This window comes from Cryptomeria japonica, unplaced genomic scaffold (assembly GCF_030272615.1).
Source record: "Cryptomeria japonica unplaced genomic scaffold, Sugi_1.0 HiC_scaffold_89, whole genome shotgun sequence".
Lineage (NCBI taxonomy): Eukaryota > Viridiplantae > Streptophyta > Pinopsida > Cupressales > Cupressaceae > Cryptomeria > Cryptomeria japonica.
In genome coordinates this window covers 83,953-111,058 of record NW_026728911.1, presented here as the reverse complement: position 1 = coordinate 111,058, position 27,106 = coordinate 83,953, and the positions used below count along the sequence as shown (strand labels likewise).

General features: G+C 63.0%; 4 non-coding genes across 4 annotated transcripts; all 4 read right to left on the bottom strand.

Annotated features, from left to right (window-relative positions):
- Positions 1 to 2,967: 2,967 nt before the first annotated feature.
- LOC131864595 (5S ribosomal RNA) lies at positions 2,968 to 3,086 on the bottom strand. The gene has a single exon (XR_009363361.1). It is a non-coding gene; the product is annotated as a 5S ribosomal RNA (ribosomal RNA).
- Positions 3,087 to 10,890: 7,804 nt separating this feature from the next.
- Positions 10,891 to 11,009, bottom strand: LOC131864584 (5S ribosomal RNA). The gene has a single exon (XR_009363350.1). It is a non-coding gene; the product is annotated as a 5S ribosomal RNA (ribosomal RNA).
- A 7,804-nt stretch (positions 11,010 to 18,813) lies between these two features.
- Positions 18,814 to 18,932, bottom strand: LOC131864648 (5S ribosomal RNA). The gene has a single exon (XR_009363412.1). It is a non-coding gene; the product is annotated as a 5S ribosomal RNA (ribosomal RNA).
- Positions 18,933 to 26,736: 7,804 nt separating this feature from the next.
- LOC131864637 (5S ribosomal RNA) lies at positions 26,737 to 26,855 on the bottom strand. Its single transcript, XR_009363401.1, has one exon. It is a non-coding gene; the product is annotated as a 5S ribosomal RNA (ribosomal RNA).
- Positions 26,856 to 27,106: the final 251 nt, after the last annotated feature.

Here is a 27,106-nt window from a genome sequence, read left to right as displayed (position 1 = left end):
CTTTTTTTGTCGGAGCGTTTGGTGGGGTTTCTCGCATTGGCTCTTCCGAGGCCCGGTTGCCACCCTGGCGCGCACGAAGTCGGAAGTAGGGTTAATTGCCCGGGTGCGCACCTTTGCCAGGGTGGGCACCTTACCTGGGCTGCGCACCAGGGCGGGCTCAAGATGGCACGCGCGTTCCGTTTTTTTCACTATCTTTCAAAACGGAAATTTTAAAATCTCCTTTTTTTTTTGCCTTTTCTGGAAATTAGTGAAGGCAGCGCATCAAAGGTGCGCACCTCGCTGCCCACCTTGGTGTGCTCTGAGGTGCGCACCCGGGAGCGCTACGAAGTGTGCTCCAAGGTGCGGCGTGCACGTTGTCGGAGCCCGGTTTGCCCCGGGTGCGCACCTCGCCTGCACCTTGGCCGGGGTGGGCACCTTGGCTGGGTTTGCCCAGGGTGCGCTCCGAAGCGGGGTTACTGGAGCGCCCCCTCTTTTTTTGTCAGAGCGTTTGGTGGGGTTTCTCGCATTGGCTCTTCCCAGGCCCGGTTGTTGGGTGCGCTCCCACCCTGGCGCGCGCGAAGTTGGAAGTTGGGTTAATTGCCCGGGCGCGCACCTTCGCCAGGGTGGGCACCTTGGTGCGCACACCTTGGCTGGGCTGCGCACCAGGGCGGGCTCAAGATGGCACCAGCATTCCCTTTTTCTCACTATCTTTCAAAACGGAAATTTTAAAATCTCGTTTTTTTTTTGCCTTTTATGGAAATTAGTGAAGGCATCGCATCAAAGGTGCGCACCTCGCTGCCCACCTTGGTGTGCTCCGAGGTGCCCACCACGGTGCGCAACGCCGGTGCGAACCCGGGAGCGCCCCGATGTGTGCTCCAAGGTGCGGCGTGCACGAAGTCGGACCCCGGTTTGCCCCGGGTGCGCACCTCGCGTGCACCTTGGTGCGCACACCTTGGCTGGGTTGCGCGGCCTGGTGGGCACCATGGTGCGCACCAAGGAGCGCTCCGAAGTGTGCTCCAAGGTGCGGCGTGCACGAAGTCGGAGCCCGGTTTGCCCCGGGTACGCACCTCGCGTGCACCTTCGCCGGGGTGGGCACCTCGGCTGGGTTGCGCGCCCTGGTGCGCACCAAGGAGCGCTCCGAAGTGTGCTCCAAGGTGCGGCGTGCACGAAGTCGGAGCCCGGTTTGCCCCGGGTGCGCACCTTCGCCGCGGTGCGCACCATGGCGTGCACGAAGTCGGAGCCCGGTTTGCCCCGGGTGCGCACCTCGCGTGCACCTTCGGCGGGGTTGCGCGCCCTGGTGGGCACCATGGTGCGCACCAAGGAGCGCTCCGAAGTGTGCTCCAAGGTGCGGCGTGCACGAAGTCGGAGCCCGGTTTGCCCCGGGTGCGCACCTCGCGTGCACCTTCGGCGGGGTTGCGCGCCCTGGTGGGCACCATGGTGCGCACCAAGGAGCGCTCCGAAGTGTGCTCCAAGGTGCGGCGTGCACGAAGTCGGAGCCCGGTTTGCCCCGGGTGCGCACCTCGCGTGCACCTTCGCCGCGGTGGGCACCATGGCGTGCACGAAGTCGGAGCCCGGTTTGCCCCGGGTGCGCACCTCGCGTGCACCTTCGCCGGGGTGGGCACCTCGGCTGGGTTGCGCGCCCTGGTGCGCACCAAGGAGCGCTCCGAAGTGTGCTCCAAGGTGCGGCGTGCACGAAGTCGGAGCCCGGTTTGCCCCGGGTGCGCACCTCGCGTGCACCTTCGCCAGGGTGGGCACCTCGGTGCGCACACCTTCTCAATGTTTTCTTGCCTTTTCTGGAAATTGGTGAAGGCAGCGCATCAAAGGTGCGCACCTCGGTGTGCTCCGAGGTGCGAACCCGAGAGCGCTCCGAGGTGCCCACGAAGTCGAAAGTCGGGTTAATTGCATTGTTTTCCCCGGGTGCGCTCCGAGGTGCGCAACATCGGCGCGCACCAAGGAGGGCTCCGAAGTGTGCTCCAAGGTGCGCACGATGGCGTGCACCTCTGGTGCGCACGATTCGGAGCTCGGTTTGACCGGGGTGCGCACACCTTGGCTGGGTTGCGCACCTTTTGTGCGCTCCAAGGTGCGCACGAAGTCGGAGCTCGGTTTGCCCCGGGTGCGCACCTTCGCCAGGGTGCGCACCTTGATGCGCACGCCTTGGCTGGGCTGCGCACCTTGGTGGGCGCCATGGTGCGCACCTTTCGTGCGCTCCAAGGTGCGCACGAAGTCGGAGCTCGGTTTGCCCCGGGTGCGCACCTTGGTGGGCGCCATGGTGCACTCCGAGGTGCCCAAGATTGGTGCGCACCAAGGAGCGCTCCGAAGTGCGCTCCAAGGTGCGCGCGAAGTCGAAAGTTGGGTTAATTGTCCGGTTTGCCTCGGGTGCGCACCTTGCGTGCACCTTCGCCAGGGTGGGCGCCTTGGTGCGCACACCTTGGCTGGGCTGCGCACACCTTGGCACCCGCGTTTCCTTCATTTTAAATTTTTTTTTTTTACAATCTCTCAAGTGGGAAATTCTATAATCTCAACTTTTTTTGCCTTTTCAGGAAACTTTTGAATGGAGCGCATCATTGGTGCGCTCCGAAGTGTGCTCCAAAGCTCTCTCCAGCTGCGTGCACCTGCCCCGGCCGCGCACCCGGCCCCGCCCAGCTTCGCTCACCTGTCCCGGGCGTCTGGTGCGGAACCTTAGAGTAAGAAACATCACCGTGCACCTTGGCCAACGTGCGCGACTCGACCGAGCGCGCACTGGCCGAGGTGCACACCGATTTCACCTGGGTGCGCGCGCAGCACCTCGGGCGCACCGGGGTGCGCGCACAACGCCCGGGTTGCACCGTGGCCTGTGTGCTCGGGGCGCCTCGGGTGCGCGCTCGGTGTCGCCCCCGCGCGCGCGGTAGTGCGGGCAGCGCACCCCGGCCCGGCCCGGCCCCGACGAGAACGCAAACGGGCAAAAGGTTTATTCAAATAGCATTGCGACGCCCGGCGAAAAACTAAAAAAGGGTGCAACACCGGGACTTCCCGGGAGGTCACCCATCCCAGTACTACTCCGGCCCAAGCGCGCTTAACTGCGGAGTTCTGATGGGATCCGGTGCACTAACGCTGGTATGATCGCACCCGTTATGAGCTTGTCGCAGTGTGTACTTAGCAAACCGCGACCCACGTGCGAATCCACCCCGGCCACCCACCCCCGTCGAGGTGCACACCCTCCCTCGCGAAGTGCGCCCCGTTCGCCAAGTGTGAGCCCTGCCCGGGTGCGCGCACCTTGCTAGGGCGTCGGGTGTGCACCCGGCCCGGCCTACGTGCGTGCACCTGGAGGGGGCGTCGTGTGCGTGCAGTGTCCCGTCTGCAACGCGGTGCCCACACACCACCTCGGGCGCAACGACCTGCGCTCACATGTGGGCCGAGTGCACCTTGGTGCATGTTCGGGGCGCCTCGGGTGCACGCTCGATCTTGCCCCGGTGCACCAAGGCGCTCGGTTTGCCCCGGGTGCGCACTTGGTGCAAGGTGGGCACCCAAAATAGGGATCAAGCACCAAAACACAAGTTTCGGGATGCAAAATGGGACCCAAGGACCACAAATGCGTTCCAAGACCCATGATGGGTCCACGAGAACAAAAATGTGTTCCGAGACTTAATAAACAAATATTGGGTTTTAGGAGAAGAAACATGCTCTGATGCCCAAAACGAGAATCGACCCCGAAAAGGCCACAGGCCAAAAGTGGGATGCGAGACAAAAAAAAATGGGACCCGAGGACCAAAATTGGGTTCCCAGGTCGAAGACAGGGCAACCGGACAAGAAACGACCTCTAAGGCTCGAAATGAGTCCCGACGACTAAAACTTGACAAGAAGCACCCATCAGGCACCCAACTCGACACCCATGGGATGCCGACCCACCCGGGCTTCCACCTAGCACACCTTGGCACCCACCCACCCTCGCACCCAACCTCGCACCCAACTTAGCACCTTTGAACCCACATTGGCACTCACCCTGACCCTGGCACCTTGGAACCCACATTGGCACTCACCTTGACCCTGGCACCCACCTTTGCACTCACCTTGGGACCCACCCTGGCTCCCACCTCGGCACCCACCCAGACACCCACCTTGGTTCCTTGGCACCCACCTTGGATCCTTGGCACCCACCCCGACACCCACCTTGGCACGCAACTTGGCTACTTGCCACCCACCTTGGCTCCTTGACGCCCACCCCGACAACCACCCCGTGACCTACCCTGGCTAGGGTTGGTGCACACCCACCCTGGTGCCCACCTTGGCACCCACCCTATGACCCACCTTGGCACGCACCTTAGTACCCACCCCGTTACCCACCCTAGGACCCACCCCGTGACCCACCTTGGCCAGGGTGGGTGCCTTGGTGCGCACAACTTGCCTGGGCTGCACACCAGGGCGGGCTCAAGATGGCACCCGCGTTCCGTTTTTTTCACTATCTTTCAAAACGGAAATTTTAAAATCTCATTTTTTTCTTTTTTTTGCCTTTTCTGGAAATTAGTGAAGGCAGCGCATCAAAGGTGCGCAATGCTGGTGCGAACCCGGGAGCGCTCCGATGTGTGCTCCAAGGTGCGGCGTGCACGAAGTCCGAGCCCGGTTTGCCCCGGGTGCGCACCTCGCGTGCACCTTCGCCGGGGTGAGCACCTTGGCTGGGTTGCGCGCCCTGGTGCGTACCAAGGAGCGCTCTGAAGTGTGCTCCAAGGTGCGGCGTGCACGAAGTCGGAGCCCGGTTTGCCCCGGGTGTGCACCTCGGGTGCGCACCTCGCGTGCACCTTCGCTGCGGTGGGCACCTTGGCTGGGTTGCGCGCCTTGGTGGGCACCATGCAGTGCACGAAGTCGGAGCCCGGTTTGCCCCGGGCGCGCACCTCCGCCAGGGTGGGCACCTTGGTGCGCACAACTTGCCTGGGCTGCGCATCAGGAAGGGCTCAAGATGGCACCCGCGTTCCGTTTTTTTCACTATCTTTCAGAACGGAAATTTTAAAATATCGTTTTTTTTTGCCTTTTCTGGAAATTAGTGAAGGCAGCGCATCAAAGGTGCGCAACGCTGGTGCGAACCTGGGAGCGCTCCGATGTGTGCTCCAAGGTGCGGCGTGCACGAAGTCGGAGCCCGGTTTGCCTCGGGTGCGCCCTGGTGGGCACCATGGTGCGCACCAAGGAGCGCTCCGAAGTGTGCTCCAAGGTGCGGCCTGCACGAAGTCGGAGCCCGGTTTGCCCCGGGTGTGCACCTCGGGTGGGCACCTTGGTGCGCATGCCTTGCCTGGGCTGCGCACCAGGGCGGGCTCAAGATGGCACCCGCGTTCCTTTTTTTTCACTATCTTTCAAAACGGAAATTTTAAAATCTCATTTTTTTTTGCCTTTTTCTGGAAATTAGTGAAGGCAGCGCATCAAAGGTGCGCACCTCGCTGCCCACCACGGTGCGCAACGCCGGTGGGCACCCGGGAGTGCTTCGAAGTGTGCTCCAAGGTGCTGCGTGCACGTTGTCGGAGCCCGGTTTGCCCCGGGTGCGCACCTCGCGTGCACCTTCGTCGGGGTGGGCACCTTGGCTTGGTTTGCCCCGGCTGCGCTCCGAAGCGGGGTTATTGGAGCGCCGCCTCTTTTTTTGTCGGAGCGTTTGGTGGGGTTTCTCGCATTGGCTCTTCCGAGGCCCGGTTGCCACCCTGGCGCGCACGAAGTCGGAAGTAGGGTTAATTGCCCGGGTGCGCACCTTTGCCAGGGTGGCACCTTACCTGGGCTGCGCACCAGGGCGGGCTCAAGATGGCACGCGCGTTCCGTTTTTTTCACTATCTTTCAAAACGGAAATTTTAAAATCTCCTTTTTTTTTTGCCTTTTCTGGAAATTAGTGAAGGCAGCGCATCAAAGGTGCGCACCTCGCTGCCCACCTTGGTGTGCTCTGAGGTGCGCACCCGGGAGCGCTACGAAGTGTGCTCCAAGGTGCGGCGTGCACGTTGTCGGAGCCCGGTTTGCCCCGGGTGCGCACCTCGCCTGCACCTTGGCCGGGGTGGGCACCTTGGCTGGGTTTGCCCAGGGTGCGCTCCGAAGCGGGGTTACTGGAGCGCCCCCTCTTTTTTTGTCAGAGAGTTTGGTGGGGTTTCTCGCATTGGCTCTTCCCAGGCCCGGTTGTTGGGTGCGCTCCCACCCTGGCGCGCGCGAAGTTGGAAGTTGGGTTAATTGCCCGGGCGCGCACCTTCGCCAGGGTGGGCACCTTGGTGCGCAAACCTTGGCTGGGCTGCGCACCAGGGCGGGCTCAAGATGGCACCAGCATTCCCTTTTTCTCACTATCTTTCAAAACGGAAATTTTAAAATCTCGTTTTTTTTTTGCCTTTTATGGAAATTAGTGAAGGCATCGCATCAAAGGTGCGCACCTCGCTGCCCACCTTGGTGTGCTCCGAGGTGCCCACCACGGTGCGCAACGCCGGTGCGAACCCGGGAGCGCCCCGATGTGTGCTCCAAGGTGCGACGTGCACGAAGTCGGACCCCGGTTTGCCCCGGGTGCGCACCTCGCGTGCACCTTGGTGCGCACACCTTGGCTGGGTTGCGCGGCCTGGTGGGCACCATGGTGCGCACCAAGGAGCGCTCCGAAGTGTGCTCCAAGGTGCGGCGTGCACGAAGTCGGAGCCCGGTTTGCCCCGGGTGCGCACCTTCGCCGCGGTGGGCACCATGGCGTGCACGAAGTCGGAGCCCGGTTTGCCCCGGGTGCGCACCTCGCGTGCACCTTCGCCGGGGTGGGCACCTCGGCTGGGTTGCGCGCCCTGGTGCGCACCAAGGAGCGCTCTGAAGTGTGCTCCAAGGTGCGGCGTGCACGAAGTCGGAGCCCGGTTTGCCCCGGGTGTGCACCTCGCGTGCACCTTCGCTGCGGTGGGCACCTTGGCTGGGTTGCGCGCCTTGGTGGGCACCATGCAGTGCACGAAGTCGGAGCCCGGTTTGCCCCGGGCGCGCACCTCCGCCAGGGTGGGCACCTTGGTGCGCACAACTTGCCTGGGCTGCGCACCAGGAAGGGCTCAAGATGGCACCCGCGTTCCGTTTTTTTCACTATCTTTCAGAACGGAAATTTTAAAATATCGTTTTTTTTTGCCTTTTCTGGAAATTAGTGAAGGCAGCGCATCAAAGGTGCGCAACGCTGGTGCGAACCTGGGAGCGCTCCGATGTGTGCTCCAAGGTGCGGCGTGCACGAAGTCGGACCCCGGTTTGCCCCGGGTGCGCACCTCGCGTGCACCTTGGTGCGCACACCTTGGCTGGGTTGCGCGCCCTGGTGGGCACCATGGTGCGCACCAAGGAGCGCTCCGAAGTGTGCTCCAAGGTGCGGCGTGCACGAAGTCGGAGCCCGGTTTGCCCCGGGTGCGCACCTCGCGTGCACCTTCGCCGCGGTGGGCACCATGGCGTGCACGAAGTCGGAGCCCGGTTTGCCCCGGGTGCGCACCTCGCGTGCACCTTCGCCGGGGTGGGCACCTTAGTGTGCAGACCTTGGCTGGGTTGCGCGCCCTGGTGGGCACCATGGTGCGCACCAAGGAGCGCTCCGAAGTGTGCTCCAAGGTGCGGCCTGCACGAAGTCGGAGCCCGGTTTGCCCCGGGTGTGCACCTCGGGTGGGCACCTTGGTGCGCATGCCTTGCCTGGGCTGCGCACCAGGGCGGGCTCAAGATGGCACCCGCGTTCCTTTTTTTTCACTATCTTTCAAAACGGAAATTTTAAAATCTCATTTTTTTTTGCCTTTTTCTGGAAATTAGTGAAGGCAGCGCATCAAAGGTGCGCACCTCGCTGCCCACCACGGTGCGCAACGCCGGTGGGCACCCGGGAGTGCTTCGAAGTGTGCTCCAAGGTGCTGCGTGCACGTTGTCGGAGCCCGGTTTGCCCCGGGTGCGCACCTCGCGTGCACCTTCGTCGGGGTGGGCACCTTGGCTGGGTTTGCCCCGGCTGCGCTCCGAAGCGGGGTTATTGGAGCGCCGCCTCTTTTTTTGTCGGAGCGTTTGGTGGGGTTTCTCGCATTGGCTCTTCCGAGGCCCGGTTGCCACCCTGGCGCGCACGAAGTCGGAAGTAGGGTTAATTGCCCGGGTGCGCACCTTTGCCAGGGTGGGCACCTTACCTGGGCTGCGCACCAGGGCGGGCTCAAGATGGCACGCGCGTTCCGTTTTTTTCACTATCTTTCAAAACGGAAATTTTAAAATCTCCTTTTTTTTTTGCCTTTTCTGGAAATTAGTGAAGGCAGCGCATCAAAGGTGCGCACCTCGCTGCCCACCTTGGTGTGCTCTGAGGTGCGCACCCGGGAGCGCTACGAAGTGTGCTCCAAGGTGCGGCGTGCACGTTGTCGGAGCCCGGTTTGCCCCGGGTGCGCACCTCGCCTGCACCTTGGCCGGGGTGGGCACCTTGGCTGGGTTTGCCCAGGGTGCGCTCCGAAGCGGGGTTACTGGAGCGCCCCCTCTTTTTTTGTCAGAGCGTTTGGTGGGGTTTCTCGCATTGGCTCTTCCCAGGCCCGGTTGTTGGGTGCGCTCCCACCCTGGCGCGCGCGAAGTTGGAAGTTGGGTTAATTGCCCGGGCGCGCACCTTCGCCAGGGTGGGCACCTTGGTGCGCACACCTTGGCTGGGCTGCGCACCAGGGCGGGCTCAAGATGGCACCAGCATTCCCTTTTTCTCACTATCTTTCAAAACGGAAATTTTAAAATCTCGTTTTTTTTTTGCCTTTTATGGAAATTAGTGAAGGCATCGCATCAAAGGTGCGCACCTCGCTGCCCACCTTGGTGTGCTCCGAGGTGCCCACCACGGTGCGCAACGCCGGTGCGAACCCGGGAGCGCCCCGATGTGTGCTCCAAGGTGCGGCGTGCACGAAGTCGGACCCCGGTTTGCCCCGGGTGCGCACCTCGCGTGCACCTTGGTGCGCACACCTTGGCTGGGTTGCGCGGCCTGGTGGGCACCATGGTGCGCACCAAGGAGCGCTCCGAAGTGTGCTCCAAGGTGCGGCGTGCACGAAGTCGGAGCCCGGTTTGCCCCGGGTACGCACCTCGCGTGCACCTTCGCCGGGGTGGGCACCTCGGCTGGGTTGCGCGCCCTGGTGCGCACCAAGGAGCGCTCCGAAGTGTGCTCCAAGGTGCGGCGTGCACGAAGTCGGAGCCCGGTTTGCCCCGGGTGCGCACCTTCGCCGCGGTGCGCACCATGGCGTGCACGAAGTCGGAGCCCGGTTTGCCCCGGGTGCGCACCTCGCGTGCACCTTCGGCGGGGTTGCGCGCCCTGGTGGGCACCATGGTGCGCACCAAGGAGCGCTCCGAAGTGTGCTCCAAGGTGCGGCGTGCACGAAGTCGGAGCCCGGTTTGCCCCGGGTGCGCACCTCGCGTGCACCTTCGGCGGGGTTGCGCGCCCTGGTGGGCACCATGGTGCGCACCAAGGAGCGCTCCGAAGTGTGCTCCAAGGTGCGGCGTGCACGAAGTCGGAGCCCGGTTTGCCCCGGGTGCGCACCTCGCGTGCACCTTCGCCGCGGTGGGCACCATGGCGTGCACGAAGTCGGAGCCCGGTTTGCCCCGGGTGCGCACCTCGCGTGCACCTTCGCCGGGGTGGGCACCTCGGCTGGGTTGCGCGCCCTGGTGCGCACCAAGGAGCGCTCCGAAGTGTGCTCCAAGGTGCGGCGTGCACGAAGTCGGAGCCCGGTTTGCCCCGGGTGCGCACCTCGCGTGCACCTTCGCCAGGGTGGGCACCTCGGTGCGCACACCTTCTCAATGTTTTCTTGCCTTTTCTGGAAATTGGTGAAGGCAGCGCATCAAAGGTGCGCACCTCGGTGTGCTCCGAGGTGCGAACCCGAGAGCGCTCCGAGGTGCCCACGAAGTCGAAAGTCGGGTTAATTGCATTGTTTTCCCCGGGTGCGCTCCGAGGTGCGCAACATCGGCGCGCACCAAGGAGGGCTCCGAAGTGTGCTCCAAGGTGCGCACGATGGCGTGCACCTCTGGTGCGCACGATTCGGAGCTCGGTTTGACCGGGGTGCGCACACCTTGGCTGGGTTGCGCACCTTTTGTGCGCTCCAAGGTGCGCACGAAGTCGGAGCTCGGTTTGCCCCGGGTGCGCACCTTCGCCAGGGTGCGCACCTTGATGCGCACGCCTTGGCTGGGCTGCGCACCTTGGTGGGCGCCATGGTGCGCACCTTTCGTGCGCTCCAAGGTGCGCACGAAGTCGGAGCTCGGTTTGCCCCGGGTGCGCACCTTGGTGGGCGCCATGGTGCACTCCGAGGTGCCCAAGATTGGTGCGCACCAAGGAGCGCTCCGAAGTGCGCTCCAAGGTGCGCGCGAAGTCGAAAGTTGGGTTAATTGTCCGGTTTGCCTCGGGTGCGCACCTTGCGTGCACCTTCGCCAGGGTGGGCGCCTTGGTGCGCACACCTTGGCTGGGCTGCGCACACCTTGGCACCCGCGTTTCCTTCATTTTAAATTTTTTTTTTTTACAATCTCTCAAGTGGGAAATTCTATAATCTCAACTTTTTTTGCCTTTTCAGGAAACTTTTGAATGGAGCGCATCATTGGTGCGCTCCGAAGTGTGCTCCAAAGCTCTCTCCAGCTGCGTGCACCTGCCCCGGCCGCGCACCCGGCCCCGCCCAGCTTCGCTCACCTGTCCCGGGCGTCTGGTGCGGAACCTTAGAGTAAGAAACATCACCGTGCACCTTGGCCAACGTGCGCGACTCGACCGAGCGCGCACTGGCCGAGGTGCACACCGATTTCACCTGGGTGCGCGCGCAGCACCTCGGGCGCACCGGGGTGCGCGCACAACGCCCGGGTTGCACCGTGGCCTGTGTGCTCGGGGCGCCTCGGGTGCGCGCTCGGTGTCGCCCCCGCGCGCGCGGTAGTGCGGGCAGCGCACCCCGGCCCGGCCCGGCCCCGACGAGAACGCAAACGGGCAAAAGGTTTATTCAAATAGCATTGCGACGCCCGGCGAAAAACTAAAAAAGGGTGCAACACCGGGACTTCCCGGGAGGTCACCCATCCCAGTACTACTCCGGCCCAAGCGCGCTTAACTGCGGAGTTCTGATGGGATCCGGTGCACTAACGCTGGTATGATCGCACCCGTTATGAGCTTGTCGCAGTGTGTACTTAGCAAACCGCGACCCACGTGCGAATCCACCCCGGCCACCCACCCCCGTCGAGGTGCACACCCTCCCTCGCGAAGTGCGCCCCGTTCGCCAAGTGTGAGCCCTGCCCGGGTGCGCGCACCTTGCTAGGGCGTCGGGTGTGCACCCGGCCCGGCCTACGTGCGTGCACCTGGAGGGGGCGTCGTGTGCGTGCAGTGTCCCGTCTGCAACGCGGTGCCCACACACCACCTCGGGCGCAACGACCTGCGCTCACATGTGGGCCGAGTGCACCTTGGTGCATGTTCGGGGCGCCTCGGGTGCACGCTCGATCTTGCCCCGGTGCACCAAGGCGCTCGGTTTGCCCCGGGTGCGCACTTGGTGCAAGGTGGGCACCCAAAATAGGGATCAAGCACCAAAACACAAGTTTCGGGATGCAAAATGGGACCCAAGGACCACAAATGCGTTCCAAGACCCATGATGGGTCCACGAGAACAAAAATGTGTTCCGAGACTTAATAAACAAATATTGGGTTTTAGGAGAAGAAACATGCTCTGATGCCCAAAACGAGAATCGACCCCGAAAAGGCCACAGGCCAAAAGTGGGATGCGAGACAAAAAAAAATGGGACCCGAGGACCAAAATTGGGTTCCCAGGTCGAAGACAGGGCAACCGGACAAGAAACGACCTCTAAGGCTCGAAATGAGTCCCGACGACTAAAACTTGACAAGAAGCACCCATCAGGCACCCAACTCGACACCCATGGGATGCCGACCCACCCGGGCTTCCACCTAGCACACCTTGGCACCCACCCACCCTCGCACCCAACCTCGCACCCAACTTAGCACCTTTGAACCCACATTGGCACTCACCCTGACCCTGGCACCTTGGAACCCACATTGGCACTCACCTTGACCCTGGCACCCACCTTTGCACTCACCTTGGGACCCACCCTGGCTCCCACCTCGGCACCCACCCAGACACCCACCTTGGTTCCTTGGCACCCACCTTGGATCCTTGGCACCCACCCCGACACCCACCTTGGCACGCAACTTGGCTACTTGCCACCCACCTTGGCTCCTTGACGCCCACCCCGACAACCACCCCGTGACCTACCCTGGCTAGGGTTGGTGCACACCCACCCTGGTGCCCACCTTGGCACCCACCCTATGACCCACCTTGGCACGCACCTTAGTACCCACCCCGTTACCCACCCTAGGACCCACCCCGTGACCCACCTTGGCCAGGGTGGGTGCCTTGGTGCGCACAACTTGCCTGGGCTGCACACCAGGGCGGGCTCAAGATGGCACCCGCGTTCCGTTTTTTTCACTATCTTTCAAAACGGAAATTTTAAAATCTCATTTTTTTCTTTTTTTTGCCTTTTCTGGAAATTAGTGAAGGCAGCGCATCAAAGGTGCGCAATGCTGGTGCGAACCCGGGAGCGCTCCGATGTGTGCTCCAAGGTGCGGCGTGCACGAAGTCCGAGCCCGGTTTGCCCCGGGTGCGCACCTCGCGTGCACCTTCGCCGGGGTGAGCACCTTGGCTGGGTTGCGCGCCCTGGTGCGTACCAAGGAGCGCTCTGAAGTGTGCTCCAAGGTGCGGCGTGCACGAAGTCGGAGCCCGGTTTGCCCCGGGTGTGCACCTCGGGTGCGCACCTCGCGTGCACCTTCGCTGCGGTGGGCACCTTGGCTGGGTTGCGCGCCTTGGTGGGCACCATGCAGTGCACGAAGTCGGAGCCCGGTTTGCCCCGGGCGCGCACCTCCGCCAGGGTGGGCACCTTGGTGCGCACAACTTGCCTGGGCTGCGCATCAGGAAGGGCTCAAGATGGCACCCGCGTTCCGTTTTTTTCACTATCTTTCAGAACGGAAATTTTAAAATATCGTTTTTTTTTGCCTTTTCTGGAAATTAGTGAAGGCAGCGCATCAAAGGTGCGCAACGCTGGTGCGAACCTGGGAGCGCTCCGATGTGTGCTCCAAGGTGCGGCGTGCACGAAGTCGGAGCCCGGTTTGCCTCGGGTGCGCCCTGGTGGGCACCATGGTGCGCACCAAGGAGCGCTCCGAAGTGTGCTCCAAGGTGCGGCCTGCACGAAGTCGGAGCCCGGTTTGCCCCGGGTGTGCACCTCGGGTGGGCACCTTGGTGCGCATGCCTTGCCTGGGCTGCGCACCAGGGCGGGCTCAAGATGGCACCCGCGTTCCTTTTTTTTCACTATCTTTCAAAACGGAAATTTTAAAATCTCATTTTTTTTTGCCTTTTTCTGGAAATTAGTGAAGGCAGCGCATCAAAGGTGCGCACCTCGCTGCCCACCACGGTGCGCAACGCCGGTGGGCACCCGGGAGTGCTTCGAAGTGTGCTCCAAGGTGCTGCGTGCACGTTGTCGGAGCCCGGTTTGCCCCGGGTGCGCACCTCGCGTGCACCTTCGTCGGGGTGGGCACCTTGGCTTGGTTTGCCCCGGCTGCGCTCCGAAGCGGGGTTATTGGAGCGCCGCCTCTTTTTTTGTCGGAGCGTTTGGTGGGGTTTCTCGCATTGGCTCTTCCGAGGCCCGGTTGCCACCCTGGCGCGCACGAAGTCGGAAGTAGGGTTAATTGCCCGGGTGCGCACCTTTGCCAGGGTGGCACCTTACCTGGGCTGCGCACCAGGGCGGGCTCAAGATGGCACGCGCGTTCCGTTTTTTTCACTATCTTTCAAAACGGAAATTTTAAAATCTCCTTTTTTTTTTGCCTTTTCTGGAAATTAGTGAAGGCAGCGCATCAAAGGTGCGCACCTCGCTGCCCACCTTGGTGTGCTCTGAGGTGCGCACCCGGGAGCGCTACGAAGTGTGCTCCAAGGTGCGGCGTGCACGTTGTCGGAGCCCGGTTTGCCCCGGGTGCGCACCTCGCCTGCACCTTGGCCGGGGTGGGCACCTTGGCTGGGTTTGCCCAGGGTGCGCTCCGAAGCGGGGTTACTGGAGCGCCCCCTCTTTTTTTGTCAGAGAGTTTGGTGGGGTTTCTCGCATTGGCTCTTCCCAGGCCCGGTTGTTGGGTGCGCTCCCACCCTGGCGCGCGCGAAGTTGGAAGTTGGGTTAATTGCCCGGGCGCGCACCTTCGCCAGGGTGGGCACCTTGGTGCGCAAACCTTGGCTGGGCTGCGCACCAGGGCGGGCTCAAGATGGCACCAGCATTCCCTTTTTCTCACTATCTTTCAAAACGGAAATTTTAAAATCTCGTTTTTTTTTTGCCTTTTATGGAAATTAGTGAAGGCATCGCATCAAAGGTGCGCACCTCGCTGCCCACCTTGGTGTGCTCCGAGGTGCCCACCACGGTGCGCAACGCCGGTGCGAACCCGGGAGCGCCCCGATGTGTGCTCCAAGGTGCGGCGTGCACGAAGTCGGACCCCGGTTTGCCCCGGGTGCGCACCTCGCGTGCACCTTGGTGCGCACACCTTGGCTGGGTTGCGCGGCCTGGTGGGCACCATGGTGCGCACCAAGGAGCGCTCCGAAGTGTGCTCCAAGGTGCGGCGTGCACGAAGTCGGAGCCCGGTTTGCCCCGGGTGCGCACCTTCGCCGCGGTGGGCACCATGGCGTGCACGAAGTCGGAGCCCGGTTTGCCCCGGGTGCGCACCTCGCGTGCACCTTCGCCGGGGTGGGCACCTCGGCTGGGTTGCGCGCCCTGGTGCGCACCAAGGAGCGCTCTGAAGTGTGCTCCAAGGTGCGGCGTGCACGAAGTCGGAGCCCGGTTTGCCCCGGGTGTGCACCTCGCGTGCACCTTCGCTGCGGTGGGCACCTTGGCTGGGTTGCGCGCCTTGGTGGGCACCATGCAGTGCACGAAGTCGGAGCCCGGTTTGCCCCGGGCGCGCACCTCCGCCAGGGTGGGCACCTTGGTGCGCACAACTTGCCTGGGCTGCGCACCAGGAAGGGCTCAAGATGGCACCCGCGTTCCGTTTTTTTCACTATCTTTCAGAACGGAAATTTTAAAATATCGTTTTTTTTTGCCTTTTCTGGAAATTAGTGAAGGCAGCGCATCAAAGGTGCGCAACGCTGGTGCGAACCTGGGAGCGCTCCGATGTGTGCTCCAAGGTGCGGCGTGCACGAAGTCGGACCCCGGTTTGCCCCGGGTGCGCACCTCGCGTGCACCTTGGTGCGCACACCTTGGCTGGGTTGCGCGCCCTGGTGGGCACCATGGTGCGCACCAAGGAGCGCTCCGAAGTGTGCTCCAAGGTGCGGCGTGCACGAAGTCGGAGCCCGGTTTGCCCCGGGTGCGCACCTCGCGTGCACCTTCGCCGCGGTGGGCACCATGGCGTGCACGAAGTCGGAGCCCGGTTTGCCCCGGGTGCGCACCTCGCGTGCACCTTCGCCGGGGTGGGCACCTTAGTGTGCAGACCTTGGCTGGGTTGCGCGCCCTGGTGGGCACCATGGTGCGCACCAAGGAGCGCTCCGAAGTGTGCTCCAAGGTGCGGCCTGCACGAAGTCGGAGCCCGGTTTGCCCCGGGTGTGCACCTCGGGTGGGCACCTTGGTGCGCATGCCTTGCCTGGGCTGCGCACCAGGGCGGGCTCAAGATGGCACCCGCGTTCCTTTTTTTTCACTATCTTTCAAAACGGAAATTTTAAAATCTCATTTTTTTTTGCCTTTTTCTGGAAATTAGTGAAGGCAGCGCATCAAAGGTGCGCACCTCGCTGCCCACCACGGTGCGCAACGCCGGTGGGCACCCGGGAGTGCTTCGAAGTGTGCTCCAAGGTGCTGCGTGCACGTTGTCGGAGCCCGGTTTGCCCCGGGTGCGCACCTCGCGTGCACCTTCGTCGGGGTGGGCACCTTGGCTGGGTTTGCCCCGGCTGCGCTCCGAAGCGGGGTTATTGGAGCGCCGCCTCTTTTTTTGTCGGAGCGTTTGGTGGGGTTTCTCGCATTGGCTCTTCCGAGGCCCGGTTGCCACCCTGGCGCGCACGAAGTCGGAAGTAGGGTTAATTGCCCGGGTGCGCACCTTTGCCAGGGTGGGCACCTTACCTGGGCTGCGCACCAGGGCGGGCTCAAGATGGCACGCGCGTTCCGTTTTTTTCACTATCTTTCAAAACGGAAATTTTAAAATCTCCTTTTTTTTTTGCCTTTTCTGGAAATTAGTGAAGGCAGCGCATCAAAGGTGCGCACCTCGCTGCCCACCTTGGTGTGCTCTGAGGTGCGCACCCGGGAGCGCTACGAAGTGTGCTCCAAGGTGCGGCGTGCACGTTGTCGGAGCCCGGTTTGCCCCGGGTGCGCACCTCGCCTGCACCTTGGCCGGGGTGGGCACCTTGGCTGGGTTTGCCCAGGGTGCGCTCCGAAGCGGGGTTACTGGAGCGCCCCCTCTTTTTTTGTCAGAGCGTTTGGTGGGGTTTCTCGCATTGGCTCTTCCCAGGCCCGGTTGTTGGGTGCGCTCCCACCCTGGCGCGCGCGAAGTTGGAAGTTGGGTTAATTGCCCGGGCGCGCACCTTCGCCAGGGTGGGCACCTTGGTGCGCACACCTTGGCTGGGCTGCGCACCAGGGCGGGCTCAAGATGGCACCAGCATTCCCTTTTTCTCACTATCTTTCAAAACGGAAATTTTAAAATCTCGTTTTTTTTTTGCCTTTTATGGAAATTAGTGAAGGCATCGCATCAAAGGTGCGCACCTCGCTGCCCACCTTGGTGTGCTCCGAGGTGCCCACCACGGTGCGCAACGCCGGTGCGAACCCGGGAGCGCCCCGATGTGTGCTCCAAGGTGCGGCGTGCACGAAGTCGGACCCCGGTTTGCCCCGGGTGCGCACCTCGCGTGCACCTTGGTGCGCACACCTTGGCTGGGTTGCGCGGCCTGGTGGGCACCATGGTGCGCACCAAGGAGCGCTCCGAAGTGTGCTCCAAGGTGCGGCGTGCACGAAGTCGGAGCCCGGTTTGCCCCGGGTACGCACCTCGCGTGCACCTTCGCCGGGGTGGGCACCTCGGCTGGGTTGCGCGCCCTGGTGCGCACCAAGGAGCGCTCCGAAGTGTGCTCCAAGGTGCGGCGTGCACGAAGTCGGAGCCCGGTTTGCCCCGGGTGCGCACCTTCGCCGCGGTGCGCACCATGGCGTGCACGAAGTCGGAGCCCGGTTTGCCCCGGGTGCGCACCTCGCGTGCACCTTCGGCGGGGTTGCGCGCCCTGGTGGGCACCATGGTGCGCACCAAGGAGCGCTCCGAAGTGTGCTCCAAGGTGCGGCGTGCACGAAGTCGGAGCCCGGTTTGCCCCGGGTGCGCACCTCGCGTGCACCTTCGGCGGGGTTGCGCGCCCTGGTGGGCACCATGGTGCGCACCAAGGAGCGCTCCGAAGTGTGCTCCAAGGTGCGGCGTGCACGAAGTCGGAGCCCGGTTTGCCCCGGGTGCGCACCTCGCGTGCACCTTCGCCGCGGTGGGCACCATGGCGTGCACGAAGTCGGAGCCCGGTTTGCCCCGGGTGCGCACCTCGCGTGCACCTTCGCCGGGGTGGGCACCTCGGCTGGGTTGCGCGCCCTGGTGCGCACCAAGGAGCGCTCCGAAGTGTGCTCCAAGGTGCGGCGTGCACGAAGTCGGAGCCCGGTTTGCCCCGGGTGCGCACCTCGCGTGCACCTTCGCCAGGGTGGGCACCTCGGTGCGCACACCTTCTCAATGTTTTCTTGCCTTTTCTGGAAATTGGTGAAGGCAGCGCATCAAAGGTGCGCACCTCGGTGTGCTCCGAGGTGCGAACCCGAGAGCGCTCCGAGGTGCCCACGAAGTCGAAAGTCGGGTTAATTGCATTGTTTTCCCCGGGTGCGCTCCGAGGTGCGCAACATCGGCGCGCACCAAGGAGGGCTCCGAAGTGTGCTCCAAGGTGCGCACGATGGCGTGCACCTCTGGTGCGCACGATTCGGAGCTCGGTTTGACCGGGGTGCGCACACCTTGGCTGGGTTGCGCACCTTTTGTGCGCTCCAAGGTGCGCACGAAGTCGGAGCTCGGTTTGCCCCGGGTGCGCACCTTCGCCAGGGTGCGCACCTTGATGCGCACGCCTTGGCTGGGCTGCGCACCTTGGTGGGCGCCATGGTGCGCACCTTTCGTGCGCTCCAAGGTGCGCACGAAGTCGGAGCTCGGTTTGCCCCGGGTGCGCACCTTGGTGGGCGCCATGGTGCACTCCGAGGTGCCCAAGATTGGTGCGCACCAAGGAGCGCTCCGAAGTGCGCTCCAAGGTGCGCGCGAAGTCGAAAGTTGGGTTAATTGTCCGGTTTGCCTCGGGTGCGCACCTTGCGTGCACCTTCGCCAGGGTGGGCGCCTTGGTGCGCACACCTTGGCTGGGCTGCGCACACCTTGGCACCCGCGTTTCCTTCATTTTAAATTTTTTTTTTTTACAATCTCTCAAGTGGGAAATTCTATAATCTCAACTTTTTTTGCCTTTTCAGGAAACTTTTGAATGGAGCGCATCATTGGTGCGCTCCGAAGTGTGCTCCAAAGCTCTCTCCAGCTGCGTGCACCTGCCCCGGCCGCGCACCCGGCCCCGCCCAGCTTCGCTCACCTGTCCCGGGCGTCTGGTGCGGAACCTTAGAGTAAGAAACATCACCGTGCACCTTGGCCAACGTGCGCGACTCGACCGAGCGCGCACTGGCCGAGGTGCACACCGATTTCACCTGGGTGCGCGCGCAGCACCTCGGGCGCACCGGGGTGCGCGCACAACGCCCGGGTTGCACCGTGGCCTGTGTGCTCGGGGCGCCTCGGGTGCGCGCTCGGTGTCGCCCCCGCGCGCGCGGTAGTGCGGGCAGCGCACCCCGGCCCGGCCCGGCCCCGACGAGAACGCAAACGGGCAAAAGGTTTATTCAAATAGCATTGCGACGCCCGGCGAAAAACTAAAAAAGGGTGCAACACCGGGACTTCCCGGGAGGTCACCCATCCCAGTACTACTCCGGCCCAAGCGCGCTTAACTGCGGAGTTCTGATGGGATCCGGTGCACTAACGCTGGTATGATCGCACCCGTTATGAGCTTGTCGCAGTGTGTACTTAGCAAACCGCGACCCACGTGCGAATCCACCCCGGCCACCCACCCCCGTCGAGGTGCACACCCTCCCTCGCGAAGTGCGCCCCGTTCGCCAAGTGTGAGCCCTGCCCGGGTGCGCGCACCTTGCTAGGGCGTCGGGTGTGCACCCGGCCCGGCCTACGTGCGTGCACCTGGAGGGGGCGTCGTGTGCGTGCAGTGTCCCGTCTGCAACGCGGTGCCCACACACCACCTCGGGCGCAACGACCTGCGCTCACATGTGGGCCGAGTGCACCTTGGTGCATGTTCGGGGCGCCTCGGGTGCACGCTCGATCTTGCCCCGGTGCACCAAGGCGCTCGGTTTGCCCCGGGTGCGCACTTGGTGCAAGGTGGGCACCCAAAATAGGGATCAAGCACCAAAACACAAGTTTCGGGATGCAAAATGGGACCCAAGGACCACAAATGCGTTCCAAGACCCATGATGGGTCCACGAGAACAAAAATGTGTTCCGAGACTTAATAAACAAATATTGGGTTTTAGGAGAAGAAACATGCTCTGATGCCCAAAACGAGAATCGACCCCGAAAAGGCCACAGGCCAAAAGTGGGATGCGAGACAAAAAAAAATGGGACCCGAGGACCAAAATTGGGTTCCCAGGTCGAAGACAGGGCAACCGGACAAGAAACGACCTCTAAGGCTCGAAATGAGTCCCGACGACTAAAACTTGACAAGAAGCACCCATCAGGCACCCAACTCGACACCCATGGGATGCCGACCCACCCGGGCTTCCACCTAGCACACCTTGGCACCCACCCACCCTCGCACCCAACCTCGCACCCAACTTAGCACCTTTGAACCCACATTGGCACTCACCCTGACCCTGGCACCTTGGAACCCACATTGGCACTCACCTTGACCCTGGCACCCACCTTTGCACTCACCTTGGGACCCACCCTGGCTCCCACCTCGGCACCCACCCAGACACCCACCTTGGTTCCTTGGCACCCACCTTGGATCCTTGGCACCCACCCCGACACCCACCTTGGCACGCAACTTGGCTACTTGCCACCCACCTTGGCTCCTTGACGCCCACCCCGACAACCACCCCGTGACCTACCCTGGCTAGGGTTGGTGCACACCCACCCTGGTGCCCACCTTGGCACCCACCCTATGACCCACCTTGGCACGCACCTTAGTACCCACCCCGTTACCCACCCTAGGACCCACCCCGTGACCCACCTTGGCCAGGGTGGGTGCCTTGGTGCGCACAACTTGCCTGGGCTGCACACCAGGGCGGGCTCAAGATGGCACCCGCGTTCCGTTTTTTTCACTATCTTTCAAAACGGAAATTTTAAAATCTCATTTTTTTCTTTTTTTTGCCTTTTCTGGAAATTAGTGAAGGCAGCGCATCAAAGGTGCGCAATGCTGGTGCGAACCCGGGAGCGCTCCGATGTGTGCTCCAAGGTGCGGCGTGCACGAAGTCCGAGCCCGGTTTGCCCCGGGTGCGCACCTCGCGTGCACCTTCGCCGGGGTGAGCACCTTGGCTGGGTTGCGCGCCCTGGTGCGTACCAAGGAGCGCTCTGAAGTGTGCTCCAAGGTGCGGCGTGCACGAAGTCGGAGCCCGGTTTGCCCCGGGTGTGCACCTCGGGTGCGCACCTCGCGTGCACCTTCGCTGCGGTGGGCACCTTGGCTGGGTTGCGCGCCTTGGTGGGCACCATGCAGTGCACGAAGTCGGAGCCCGGTTTGCCCCGGGCGCGCACCTCCGCCAGGGTGGGCACCTTGGTGCGCACAACTTGCCTGGGCTGCGCATCAGGAAGGGCTCAAGATGGCACCCGCGTTCCGTTTTTTTCACTATCTTTCAGAACGGAAATTTTAAAATATCGTTTTTTTTTGCCTTTTCTGGAAATTAGTGAAGGCAGCGCATCAAAGGTGCGCAACGCTGGTGCGAACCTGGGAGCGCTCCGATGTGTGCTCCAAGGTGCGGCGTGCACGAAGTCGGAGCCCGGTTTGCCTCGGGTGCGCCCTGGTGGGCACCATGGTGCGCACCAAGGAGCGCTCCGAAGTGTGCTCCAAGGTGCGGCCTGCACGAAGTCGGAGCCCGGTTTGCCCCGGGTGTGCACCTCGGGTGGGCACCTTGGTGCGCATGCCTTGCCTGGGCTGCGCACCAGGGCGGGCTCAAGATGGCACCCGCGTTCCTTTTTTTTCACTATCTTTCAAAACGGAAATTTTAAAATCTCATTTTTTTTTGCCTTTTTCTGGAAATTAGTGAAGGCAGCGCATCAAAGGTGCGCACCTCGCTGCCCACCACGGTGCGCAACGCCGGTGGGCACCCGGGAGTGCTTCGAAGTGTGCTCCAAGGTGCTGCGTGCACGTTGTCGGAGCCCGGTTTGCCCCGGGTGCGCACCTCGCGTGCACCTTCGTCGGGGTGGGCACCTTGGCTTGGTTTGCCCCGGCTGCGCTCCGAAGCGGGGTTATTGGAGCGCCGCCTCTTTTTTTGTCGGAGCGTTTGGTGGGGTTTCTCGCATTGGCTCTTCCGAGGCCCGGTTGCCACCCTGGCGCGCACGAAGTCGGAAGTAGGGTTAATTGCCCGGGTGCGCACCTTTGCCAGGGTGGCACCTTACCTGGGCTGCGCACCAGGGCGGGCTCAAGATGGCACGCGCGTTCCGTTTTTTTCACTATCTTTCAAAACGGAAATTTTAAAATCTCCTTTTTTTTTTGCCTTTTCTGGAAATTAGTGAAGGCAGCGCATCAAAGGTGCGCACCTCGCTGCCCACCTTGGTGTGCTCTGAGGTGCGCACCCGGGAGCGCTACGAAGTGTGCTCCAAGGTGCGGCGTGCACGTTGTCGGAGCCCGGTTTGCCCCGGGTGCGCACCTCGCCTGCACCTTGGCCGGGGTGGGCACCTTGGCTGGGTTTGCCCAGGGTGCGCTCCGAAGCGGGGTTACTGGAGCGCCCCCTCTTTTTTTGTCAGAGAGTTTGGTGGGGTTTCTCGCATTGGCTCTTCCCAGGCCCGGTTGTTGGGTGCGCTCCCACCCTGGCGCGCGCGAAGTTGGAAGTTGGGTTAATTGCCCGGGCGCGCACCTTCGCCAGGGTGGGCACCTTGGTGCGCAAACCTTGGCTGGGCTGCGCACCAGGGCGGGCTCAAGATGGCACCAGCATTCCCTTTTTCTCACTATCTTTCAAAACGGAAATTTTAAAATCTCGTTTTTTTTTTGCCTTTTATGGAAATTAGTGAAGGCATCGCATCAAAGGTGCGCACCTCGCTGCCCACCTTGGTGTGCTCCGAGGTGCCCACCACGGTGCGCAACGCCGGTGCGAACCCGGGAGCACCCCGATGTGTGCTCCAAGGTGCGGCGTGCACGAAGTCGGACCCCGGTTTGCCCCGGGTGCGCACCTCGCGTGCACCTTGGTGCGCACACCTTGGCTGGGTTGCGCGGCCTGGTGGGCACCATGGTGCGCACCAAGGAGCGCTCCGAAGTGTGCTCCAAGGTGCGGCGTGCACGAAGTCGGAGCCCGGTTTGCCCCGGGTGCGCACCTTCGCCGCGGTGGGCACCATGGCGTGCACGAAGTCGGAGCCCGGTTTGCCCCGGGTGCGCACCTCGCGTGCACCTTCGCCGGGGTGGGCACCTCGGCTGGGTTGCGCGCCCTGGTGCGCACCAAGGAGCGCTCTGAAGTGTGCTCCAAGGTGCGGCGTGCACGAAGTCGGAGCCCGGTTTGCCCCGGGTGTGCACCTCGCGTGCACCTTCGCTGCGGTGGGCACCTTGGCTGGGTTGCGCGCCTTGGTGGGCACCATGCAGTGCACGAAGTCGGAGCCCGGTTTGCCCCGGGCGCGCACCTCCGCCAGGGTGGGCACCTTGGTGCGCACAACTTGCCTGGGCTGCGCACCAGGAAGGGCTCAAGATGGCACCCGCGTTCCGTTTTTTTCACTATCTTTCAGAACGGAAATTTTAAAATATCGTTTTTTTTTGCCTTTTCTGGAAATTAGTGAAGGCAGCGCATCAAAGGTGCGCAACGCTGGTGCGAACCTGGGAGCGCTCCGATGTGTGCTCCAAGGTGCGGCGTGCACGAAGTCGGACCCCGGTTTGCCCCGGGTGCGCACCTCGCGTGCACCTTGGTGCGCACACCTTGGCTGGGTTGCGCGCCCTGGTGGGCACCATGGTGCGCACCAAGGAGCGCTCCGAAGTGTGCTCCAAGGTGCGGCGTGCACGAAGTCGGAGCCCGGTTTGCCCCGGGTGCGCACCTCGCGTGCACCTTCGCCGCGGTGGGCACCATGGCGTGCACGAAGTCGGAGCCCGGTTTGCCCCGGGTGCGCACCTCGCGTGCACCTTCGCCGGGGTGGGCACCTTAGTGTGCAGACCTTGGCTGGGTTGCGCGCCCTGGTGGGCACCATGGTGCGCACCAAGGAGCGCTCCGAAGTGTGCTCCAAGGTGCGGCCTGCACGAAGTCGGAGCCCGGTTTGCCCCGGGTGTGCACCTCGGGTGGGCACCTTGGTGCGCATGCCTTGCCTGGGCTGCGCACCAGGGCGGGCTCAAGATGGCACCCGCGTTCCTTTTTTTTCACTATCTTTCAAAACGGAAATTTTAAAATCTCATTTTTTTTTGCCTTTTTCTGGAAATTAGTGAAGGCAGCGCATCAAAGGTGCGCACCTCGCTGCCCACCACGGTGCGCAACGCCGGTGGGCACCCGGGAGTGCTTCGAAGTGTGCTCCAAGGTGCTGCGTGCACGTTGTCGGAGCCCGGTTTGCCCCGGGTGCGCACCTCGCGTGCACCTTCGTCGGGGTGGGCACCTTGGCTGGGTTTGCCCCGGCTGCGCTCCGAAGCGGGGTTATTGGAGCGCCGCCTCTTTTTTTGTCGGAGCGTTTGGTGGGGTTTCTCGCATTGGCTCTTCCGAGGCCCGGTTGCCACCCTGGCGCGCACGAAGTCGGAAGTAGGGTTAATTGCCCGGGTGCGCACCTTTGCCAGGGTGGGCACCTTACCTGGGCTGCGCACCAGGGCGGGCTCAAGATGGCACGCGCGTTCCGTTTTTTTCACTATCTTTCAAAACGGAAATTTTAAAATCTCCTTTTTTTTTTGCCTTTTCTGGAAATTAGTGAAGGCAGCGCATCAAAGGTGCGCACCTCGCTGCCCACCTTGGTGTGCTCTGAGGTGCGCACCCGGGAGCGCTACGAAGTGTGCTCCAAGGTGCGGCGTGCACGTTGTCGGAGCCCGGTTTGCCCCGGGTGCGCACCTCGCCTGCACCTTGGCCGGGGTGGGCACCTTGGCTGGGTTTGCCCAGGGTGCGCTCCGAAGCGGGGTTACTGGAGCGCCCCCTCTTTTTTTGTCAGAGCGTTTGGTGGGGTTTCTCGCATTGGCTCTTCCCAGGCCCGGTTGTTGGGTGCGCTCCCACCCTGGCGCGCGCGAAGTTGGAAGTTGGGTTAATTGCCCGGGCGCGCACCTTCGCCAGGGTGGGCACCTTGGTGCGCACACCTTGGCTGGGCTACGCACCAGGGCGGGCTCAAGATGGCACCAGCATTCCCTTTTTCTCACTATCTTTCAAAACGGAAATTTTAAAATCTCGTTTTTTTTTTGCCTTTTATGGAAATTAGTGAAGGCATCGCATCAAAGGTGCGCACCTCGCTGCCCACCTTGGTGTGCTCCGAGGTGCCCACCACGGTGCGCAACGCCGGTGCGAACCCGGGAGCGCCCCGATGTGTGCTCCAAGGTGCGGCGTGCACGAAGTCGGACCCCGGTTTGCCCCGGGTGCGCACCTCGCGTGCACCTTGGTGCGCACACCTTGGCTGGGTTGCGCGGCCTGGTGGGCACCATGGTGCGCACCAAGGAGCGCTCCGAAGTGTGCTCCAAGGTGCGGCGTGCACGAAGTCGGAGCCCGGTTTGCCCCGGGTACGCACCTCGCGTGCACCTTCGCCGGGGTGGGCACCTCGGCTGGGTTGCGCGCCCTGGTGCGCACCAAGGAGCGCTCCGAAGTGTGCTCCAAGGTGCGGCGTGCACGAAGTCGGAGCCCGGTTTGCCCCGGGTGCGCACCTTCGCCGCGGTGCGCACCATGGCGTGCACGAAGTCGGAGCCCGGTTTGCCCCGGGTGCGCACCTCGCGTGCACCTTCGGCGGGGTTGCGCGCCCTGGTGGGCACCATGGTGCGCACCAAGGAGCGCTCCGAAGTGTGCTCCAAGGTGCGGCGTGCACGAAGTCGGAGCCCGGTTTGCCCCGGGTGCGCACCTCGCGTGCACCTTCGGCGGGGTTGCGCGCCCTGGTGGGCACCATGGTGCGCACCAAGGAGCGCTCCGAAGTGTGCTCCAAGGTGCGGCGTGCACGAAGTCGGAGCCCGGTTTGCCCCGGGTGCGCACCTCGCGTGCACCTTCGCCGCGGTGGGCACCATGGCGTGCACGAAGTCGGAGCCCGGTTTGCCCCGGGTGCGCACCTCGCGTGCACCTTCGCCGGGGTGGGCACCTCGGCTGGGTTGCGCGCCCTGGTGCGCACCAAGGAGCGCTCCGAAGTGTGCTCCAAGGTGCGGCGTGCACGAAGTCGGAGCCCGGTTTGCCCCGGGTGCGCACCTCGCGTGCACCTTCGCCAGGGTGGGCACCTCGGTGCGCACACCTTCTCAATGTTTTCTTGCCTTTTCTGGAAATTGGTGAAGGCAGCGCATCAAAGGTGCGCACCTCGGTGTGCTCCGAGGTGCGAACCCGAGAGCGCTCCGAGGTGCCCACGAAGTCGAAAGTCGGGTTAATTGCATTGTTTTCCCCGGGTGCGCTCCGAGGTGCGCAACATCGGCGCGCACCAAGGAGGGCTCCGAAGTGTGCTCCAAGGTGCGCACGATGGCGTGCACCTCTGGTGCGCACGATTCGGAGCTCGGTTTGACCGGGGTGCGCACACCTTGGCTGGGTTGCGCACCTTTTGTGCGCTCCAAGGTGCGCACGAAGTCGGAGCTCGGTTTGCCCCGGGTGCGCACCTTCGCCAGGGTGCGCACCTTGATGCGCACGCCTTGGCTGGGCTGCGCACCTTGGTGGGCGCCATGGTGCGCACCTTTCGTGCGCTCCAAGGTGCGCACGAAGTCGGAGCTCGGTTTGCCCCGGGTGCGCACCTTGGTGGGCGCCATGGTGCACTCCGAGGTGCCCAAGATTGGTGCGCACCAAGGAGCGCTCCGAAGTGCGCTCCAAGGTGCGCGCGAAGTCGAAAGTTGGGTTAATTGTCCGGTTTGCCTCGGGTGCGCACCTTGCGTGCACCTTCGCCAGGGTGGGCGCCTTGGTGCGCACACCTTGGCTGGGCTGCGCACACCTTGGCACCCGCGTTTCCTTCATTTTAAATTTTTTTTTTTTACAATCTCTCAAGTGGGAAATTCTATAATCTCAACTTTTTTTGCCTTTTCAGGAAACTTTTGAATGGAGCGCATCATTGGTGCGCTCCGAAGTGTGCTCCAAAGCTCTCTCCAGCTGCGTGCACCTGCCCCGGCCGCGCACCCGGCCCCGCCCAGCTTCGCTCACCTGTCCCGGGCGTCTGGTGCGGAACCTTAGAGTAAGAAACATCACCGTGCACCTTGGCCAACGTGCGCGACTCGACCGAGCGCGCACTGGCCGAGGTGCACACCGATTTCACCTGGGTGCGCGCGCAGCACCTCGGGCGCACCGGGGTGCGCGCACAACGCCCGGGTTGCACCGTGGCCTGTGTGCTCGGGGCGCCTCGGGTGCGCGCTCGGTGTCGCCCCCGCGCGCGCGGTAGTGCGGGCAGCGCACCCCGGCCCGGCCCGGCCCCGACGAGAACGCAAACGGGCAAAAGGTTTATTCAAATAGCATTGCGACGCCCGGCGAAAAACTAAAAAAGGGTGCAACACCGGGACTTCCCGGGAGGTCACCCATCCCAGTACTACTCCGGCCCAAGCGCGCTTAACTGCGGAGTTCTGATGGGATCCGGTGCACTAACGCTGGTATGATCGCACCCGTTATGAGCTTGTCGCAGTGTGTACTTAGCAAACCGCGACCCACGTGCGAATCCACCCCGGCCACCCACCCCCGTCGAGGTGCACACCCTCCCTCGCGAAGTGCGCCCCGTTCGCCAAGTGTGAGCCCTGCCCGGGTGCGCGCACCTTGCTAGGGCGTCGGGTGTGCACCCGGCCCGGCCTACGTGCGTGCACCTGGAGGGGGCGTCGTGTGCGTGCAGTGTCCCGTCTGCAACGCGGTGCCCACACACCA